Below are 8,415 nucleotides of genomic sequence, written 5' to 3' on the forward strand. Positions count from 1 at the left end.
TGGTCCAGTGAAGGTGGGGGAGGGGCACGGGCCCCTTGGGGAGCAGCTATCTTCCTTCCCAGCTGCCCCTCAGGTTGCACCTGAAGGAATGGTTAACGGAGGTTTCAAGAAACACCTGATGTTAAGATGCCTGTCCTTTACCCAGTTGATAGCCTCCAGAGAGCCTGAGACTGGTCAGATAAGCCACTTTTGTGGATAACATTCTTATCCTGAAAACTGAAAAACACTAAATGGAGTGAAAATTATCTGTCAGATATAACTCACCAGCTTGGAAGACCATATGGTTATATTATATGAAGATTACATTCTAGTTCAAGGACTCCCCAAAATATCAATTTTTTTGGTATTTTTAAAATTTAGATTTGCCTACTTCATTCTGTAAAGGAATTGAAGTAATTTACAAGAATTTTAACCTTATAATAAATGGAAATTTAAAAAAAACAAAGGGTTTAAAGCTAGGATAGCATGAAGGTTTATAGATCATAAAGTAGTTTATTGTTCTTAAAATTGGGCTGCCAATATTTTTTTGAGCTGCCTAATAGCCAAGGTAAAACGAGAAACATGATAGGTTAAAACTTCACATTTCATTAAAGCAATAATGATTCAGTTTCTCAGGAGAAAGGAAACTTTTATTGTTTCTTAGGTCCGTAAGACATTTGTGTAGGGTTTCATGTGTTGGCATCAAGTGCCACATGGACATCTTTAACGACATTCCTCAATAAACACAATGGTGGGTTCTGTCAGAAGTTTCCTCTACCATTCCTCTGTGTAAACCAAAGATATAACAGTATACATAATTCAAAAACGTGGAAGAGAGTAGATTCTGTATGCAACTCTGTGATAAACCAGGGAATAAAAGTGAGCCATCTAAGGGGATGGAGTAACTGTATGTTCTTCAAGATGGATTCCCTGCATATTTCCTTCAGTTGGACTTTTGATAACAGTTGAGTAGGAGCCTGGTGGATGTGTTAATTAACTAGATGTGGGAAATCCTTTCACCATGATGACCATTTTAAATATCTTACAATTTTATATGTCAACTATACCTCAATAAAGCCTGAATTTTTTTTAAGTTGAGCAAGAGAGAATTCAATGCATAAAATTTTACATAGCCTGACATTCAAGTATTCTCTGTAGTTGTCTAAGAGAAGATCCACAGACTTTCAGAATCAATCAAGAATGGGAGGATGGTAACCTTTATAAAAACTGAGGGCTGGGTATCGTGAGCACAATTTTGATTGCAACTTTCAGGAAGCCAAAATAGCTTAAAGGCTTAGTTAATTTACTTTAATATTTATTTCCTAAAAATTTATTTAAAGTTATAAATTTCCTTTTAGTATTACAAAGGTGAATCTCATAGATTTTTGGCATATACATAGTGTTTCCATTATAGGGCTATAAGTGTGACTCATATTTAGTAATATTTTTCAGTTTCTAAACACAAGAGATTTTAAAAAGATATCCTTTGGTTGTTAATTTCTAAGTTTATTGTATTATGGCAAGATAATTAAGTCTGCATTGCAATCCTTCAGAATTATTTAGACTTCCATTTGACCTAGTGCATGAAATATTTTTGTCAGTTTTTCATGTGTTCTTGAAAGTGTATTCTCTGTTGAATGTAGAGTTTTATATAATGGCTTGAGCTTATCAAATGCATTGTTCAGGTCTCAGATATAGGATTGTATGGAACTTTACAAGCTACTTCAGAGAGAAGGCTGTGGATGAGGAAATTTTGAATTGATTGAACTTAAATCAAACTCACTTTTCTGGAATTGACTACAATTATGGTTTCAACCAGCAGGGTTGTATCAGTTATCTATTGCTGCATAACAAGGCACCCCACACGTTAATGGCTTAAAAAGCCATCATTCATTTGCTCATGGTTTCTATGGGTTGGCAATGGACTGGGCTTAGCTGGAGTGGCTCTTTTGCCATTCTTGCCTGAGGTCACTCTTGCAGCTGCAGTTATCTGGGGATTGCATGAGCCTGGACCATCCAACATGGCTTCACTCACAGGTCTGGTGCCTCAGATGGGATGGCTGTCTTCTCTCTCCAGTCTCTCTCCAGTCTTCTTCACAGAATGCTGGAAGCTTTCCAAGAGGATAAAAGCAGAAGCTGTGAGGTCTCTTGAGTCTGGGCTCAGAAGTCCCATGGCACTTCTACTACATTCTGTTGGTCAAAGAAAGTCACAGGGCCTTTCCAGATTCAAGGATTGGGGAAATAGATTTCACCTCAGTGTGAGGTGCTACAAAGAATTTGGGGCCGCTTTACATCCATCACAAAGGGAAATGCAAGTTCAAAATAGAGTTTGAATTGGGTTATAGGGTTGTTGAAAGAGAGAAGTTCTATATATTGTATTCTTGAGTACACGGTTTGAATATGTAACTGCTCCATATGGTTGCAAAGGGTCTGTGTTGAACAAAGTGTTCATGTCCTTGTGAGGCATGTTTCAACAGGACTGAGAGCTTGCAGAGAGGGTGTCTGCCTGACTCTTTCCAGTGAGTTATTTCTTGGCGGCTTCAGCTCCTGGCAGATGCCCAGGTAAGAAACCCAATTTCAGAGCCCCATAAACTTAGGCCCTCCTTTGTATGAGGTGATATATAAAGACTATGACTTTTGAAAAGCCTAGGGCCATAATTTATCTAAGGCCTAAATGGGTAAAATTTTTGTGACATTATCTCTTCCTTATGTCAAGTTCACAGTATGTGATTTGTTTTAGCAAGATAAAGCCTGGCTGAAGGTAACTACAAGGGAAGTCCTGGTGACTGCCAAGTTAATGTACAGGCATGAAGCTAGTGTAGAGGAAAATGTTGAATGCCCTTATTCTTTTTAAAAAATATTTATTTATTTTATTTATTTATTTGGCTGCGCCGGGTCTTAGTTGCAGCTCATGGGATCTTTAGTTGTGGTGTGTGAACTCAGTTGCAGCATGGGGGATCTAGCTCCCTGACCAGGGACAAAACCTGGGCCTCCTGCGTTGGGAGCACAGAGCCTTAGCCACTGAACTGCCAGGGAAGTCCCTGAATGCCCTTATTTAAATACCACATCCAGAATGACATAGGGCAGGGTGGAGTTGGAATTTGTAACATCCTCTGAAGAATCAATGCCAAAGAGTTTGGAATTTACACACTCAGTTCCTGTGATCTCACCAGGAAAGTAAAAGTTTCTGCTCCTAGGAATGAAGGCAGGGGAAGAATTCTTCATTTGAAAAATGCTATTTTGGCCCTTTTCCTCTCTTTGAGTTGCCTTTCCTTCTACCCCAACAAATCAGATCAGCCCTGTCCTCCCCAGGAGTCTCTGGGAATTCATATCTGGTGTATGAAATGGATTTGGATCATCTAATCTGCTGCTGACCTCCTTTCTGCCAACTGAGCTAGACAAATCTGAGCACTGCAAGGTGTGGTAAGCAAAAGAAGCAATCGTTTGCTAGCACAACCATTTTAACTTTCATCCCATCTCTTAGCTCTCACATTCACAGTACCATCTGTAAAAGTGAAAAGTTCAGGGTCTTTGCTGGCCCCACTTGAATGTTCCGTCCTATTCCTTTACTGGCTACATTTGGATGAAGAAACATACCATTCATTTGGCCTTGGGATCCACTTGAAAACTCTCACCAGGACTCAGATTTCTGTTCTTCTTCTTATAAGGCACAGTATGTTTGTCATCCTCTGAGCACCCTGGCAAGTGTGCTGATGGTGATGTTATTCTCTAAGAGTGCAAACAGTGTTTTCCGCCTGCATGGCTTCACGCTCTGTCTCCCACTGGGGCCTGGTCATGCAAGTTGTGTGTATACTTCTTGAGAAGGCTGATTGTTGTGAAAACCTTTGCCACATAAACAGAAGTAAGGGATTAGGTCTTTCAGATGCAATCGCCAGCAACTTTTCTCTTATAACCTCTGGAACACCATTGCATCAGTTCAGACATGTGACTGGGAAGAAATATCAGCTCAAAGACCATCTGGTTAAAAATGAGCAGTACTTCCCAGCTTGGTGGATGGCAAAACAACAGAATGCCCCAGGTACATCTGCCTTGTTTCCCAATTCCTACAGGATTCACAGACTGACTAGTTTTGACCCAGCCTCACAAAGGTGGGTTTGCCTTGGAGGAAGCTGGAGTGATCCTCACCTCAGGTCTTATGCCTTTTGGAGCAGTCTCACGGGCTTTTGTGTTTCTGGAGTTAACCTAAAGAGTAAGTGTTGCTTTATGACAAACCCGATTAAGCCAAAATCATTCATTCATTCATTCATTCATTCATTTGTTCATTAATATTTATGAGCAGATACTGTCCTACAGCTAGAGACACAAAGATAGATGAGATTGAATTTCTGCCCCTTAGAGTTCATGCAATAGGGTGAGGGTCTAAGAGAGGAAAGGAGGAGAGACATCAAAATAGATGCTGATAATACAGAACTCTTTCCCCCACCTTTTTAAAATGTGAACCACACTTTGTCCTGCTATGACAAGTAAAGCTTTAATTGATTCATTTATTTAATCAGCAAACATTTGCCAAATGCCTGGTTTGTGCCAGGAGCTGTACCAGGTGCTGTGTCTACTTAAAGAGCAGCCTGAGGGTAATGTTAGGAAGATCAAAGCAGAAGCCTCCCTCATCTCCCTTTGCCCCTCTCACTTGCCCTTTCACCCAGCCCTCTGAGGATGGACCCCAACAGCACCAGATGTGTGGCAGCAGTTGCTAATCCTTTTTTGGTTCGAAAGGAGGAGATGCCCTCAAAAGGGAGCAGAACTGCAATGTAAACATCACCTTAAACCGTGCCAATCATTTGTCCTCCCTTGCTTTTCTTTAAACACACAAGCAGCTTCATTCAAGGCACTGAGGGAGCAACCCAACTGGAAGAAGGGAAAAATAGAACAGCCAGAGTATGGTAGCTTTGCCACTGACTGCTTACATCTTTGGTGAGTCACCATCTTTAGTAAATGGAAGCAAGCCTCAAAAATGAATGGAGGCTACCAGGGTTAGTAATGGGTATGACCCAGATAAGGCAGAGTCTTATCTCCTTCCCCATTTGATACCCAGTGAAGACATCTATACAAATATTTCCATAATGCTTTTTAGTTTACCAAACACTTAAAAAGAGAAAAACTATTTGGATAAATAAATGTAGATATTACTTCTAGGTACTGAGGAGTTGGTTGAAATCATTATATGGAAAATGAGACTTGAAATAGTTGAAAAAAGAAGAGGTAGATTTTATTTGTAATATTATGGAAATATTTCCATAATACATGAAGGGGTTAAACAAACAAATTTTCAAAATAACATACAGTAGTAGGATGCCATTTATGATAAATAAAAGAGGTGAAAATGATAATAGCTAAGGGATTTCCCTGGTGGCGCAGTGGTTAAGAATCCGCCTGCCAATGCAAGGGACACGGGTTCGATCCCTGGTCTGGGAAGATCCCACATGCCGCAGATCAACTAAGCCCGTGTGCCACAACTACTGAGCCTGTGCTCTAGAGCCCATGCTCTGCAACACGAGAAGCCACTGCAACGAGAAGCCCACTGATGGCAACGAAGAGTAGCCCCCACTTGCCACAACTAGAGAAAGCCTGTGAGCAGAAACAAAGACCCAACACAGCCAAAAATAAATAAATAAAAATAAATAAAGCTATTAAAAAAATAAAAGAATATGCCTTCCAATGCAGGGGACCCAGGTTTGATCCCTGGTCGGGCAATTAAGCCTGCACGCCACAACTAGAGAGCCCGCATGCCGCAACTACTGAGCCTGCACACTCTGGAGCCCACGTGCACCACAACTAGAGAGAAGTCCATGGGCCACAACTAGAGAAGCCTGTGTGCTGCAACAAAGAGCCTGTGCGCCTCAACCAAAGATCCCACATGCTGCAACTAAGACCTGAGGCAGCCAAATAAATATTTTTAAAAAATGATAATAGCTAATACTTTATAGTGCATACTATGTGCCAGACACTGTTCTCAGTGCTTTACATAGATGAACTCATTTGATCCTCAAAACATCTCCATGAATTAGGTACTATAATTATCATCCCCATATTACAGACTTGAAAACTGGGCATGGAGAAGTTGAGTGTCTTGCCCTAGGTCACACAGCTAGGATTTAAACCCAGGCAGTTAGCCTATAGATTCTGGAACCTAAGCTTTGCATTATTTCCACAGGTACAGTTATATGAATGTAAATGCTTAGAGAAAAGTTCAGAAGGATATACACTAATCTGAAAATCATCACTGTCTTTGGAGAGCAATCAGGAATTGGAGTTCGGGCAGGTCTATTAGCTACAATGGGTTTTGTTTTCCCCCAAAGATATTTCCCCCAAGATAATGATTTCTTGTAACTTCTGTTAAATTAATTAAAAATGATTTTAAAATATTTTTTAAAATCTTGGGGTCAATAGAAGTGATTATTTATTTATTTTTGGCTGTGTTGGGTCTTTGTTTCTGCATGTGGGCTTTCTCTAGTTGTGACGAGCGGGGCTACTCTTCATTGCAGTGCACGGGCTTCTCATTCCGGTGGCTTCTCTTGTTGCAGACTGCAGGCTCTAGGTGAACGGGCTTCAGTAGTTGTGGCACATGGGCTCAGTAGTTGTGGCTAGTGGGCTCTAGAGCGCAGGCTCAGTAGTTGTGGCGCATGGGCTTAGTTGCTCCGCGGCATGTGGGATCTTCCCAGACCAGGACTCGAACCCATGTCCCCTGCATTGGCAGGCGGATTCTTAACCACTGCGCCACCAGGGAAGACCCAGTAGAAGTGATTTTGAGTCAAATTACTAGATTATGCTCTCCTCCTAAATTTCACATTGACTTTGGTATCTTTGGGAGCAGAAGGATTGTGTTCATCTTTCCTCTTTGTCAGTCTCATGACCTTTGATGAAATCTTATTTCAGAGATTAGATAAAAACCTATTTCAGATTTTATCTGGAACAATGGGAGACATATTGGTAAAAGTATTATATTTCATGGCTGAAATGTCTTTCAGAATTAGAAACTGAAGCCCAGGTAGCCATGTCAGATCATGTTATTAAGTACTGAACTAAATCAAGAATGGATTTGTCATTTAATTACAAAAATGAAGTAAGACCTTTAAAGTCTCATATGTACTAGTAATTAGAAAATAGTAGTGTATTAGAGTACTCCAGAGTAACAGACCAATAGGAGATACAAATAGATAGAGATATATGTAATCTTTGAACATAGATCTAAATCTTTGGAGATTATGATAGATATTGAGAGAATATTTTATTTTTTTAATATTTATTTATTTGGCTGTGTCGGCCTTAGTTAAGGCACGTGAGATTTTCGTTGTGGCATATGGGATCTTTCACTGTGGCATGTGAGCTTCTCACTAGTTGTGGCGTGTGGGCTCCTAGAGCGCGTGGGCTCAGTAGTTGTGGCGTGTAGGCACTCTAGTTGTGGTGTGCGGGCTCCAGAGCACATGGGCCCGGTAGTTATGGTGTGTGAGCTTAGTTGCCCTGTGCATGTGGGATCTTAGTTCCCCAACCAGGGATCAAACCTGTGCCCCCTGCATTGGAAGGTGGATTCTTTTTTTTTTTTTTTTACTTTTACTTATTTATTTAGTTTTGGCTGTGTTGGGTCTTAGTTGCAGCATGCGGGGTCTTTCACTGCTGCATGTGGGCTCTTTGTTGCGGTGCTCAGGCTTCTCTCTAGTTGTGGCATGTGGGCTCCATAGAGCGCAGGCTCAGTATTTGCGGCGCACAGGCTCTGTAGTTGTGGCACGCAGGTTCAAGAGCAAGTGGGCTCTGTAGTTGTGCCACATGGGCATGGTGCACAGGCTCAGTATTTGCGGCGTGTGGGCTTAGTTGCCTTGCGGCACATGGGATCTTAGTTCCCCGACCAGGGATCGAACACACATCCCCTGCACTGGAAGGCAGATTCTTAACCACTGGACCACCAGGGAAGTCCAAGAATAATTTATCTTAAGGAATTAGCTTACACAATTTTGGGGGCTGGTAAGCCTGAAATCTATATGGCTGACCAACTGGAAACTCAGGTGAGAGTTGATGTTGACTCTTGAGTCTGAAATCTACAGGGCAGGTCAGCAGGTTGAAAACTCAGGCAGGGTTTCTATGTTGCAGTCTTGAGGCAGAACTGCTTCTTTTTTGGAGAAACTTAAGTCTTAACTGATTGTATGAGGCCTATCCACATTATGGAGGGTAATCTGTTTAACTTCAAGTCAATTGATTGTAAATGTTAATCACATACACAAATACCTTCACAGCAACATCTAGACTAGTGTTTGACCAAACAACTGGACATCACAGATTAGCCAAGTTGACACATAGTTAACCAGCATGAGTAAAGTCTAATTTGAACTAAATTCTGACTGCTCAAGAATGTATGTTAGAGATACATCAGTCTAGTGATTTTTTCATTTAGGATGACTGAAGTTCTAATTTGCTTTAAGAGAT

Source organism: Mesoplodon bidens (genome assembly GCF_964165515.1).
Source record: "Mesoplodon bidens genome assembly, chromosome: 1".
Lineage (NCBI taxonomy): Eukaryota > Metazoa > Chordata > Mammalia > Artiodactyla > Ziphiidae > Mesoplodon > Mesoplodon bidens.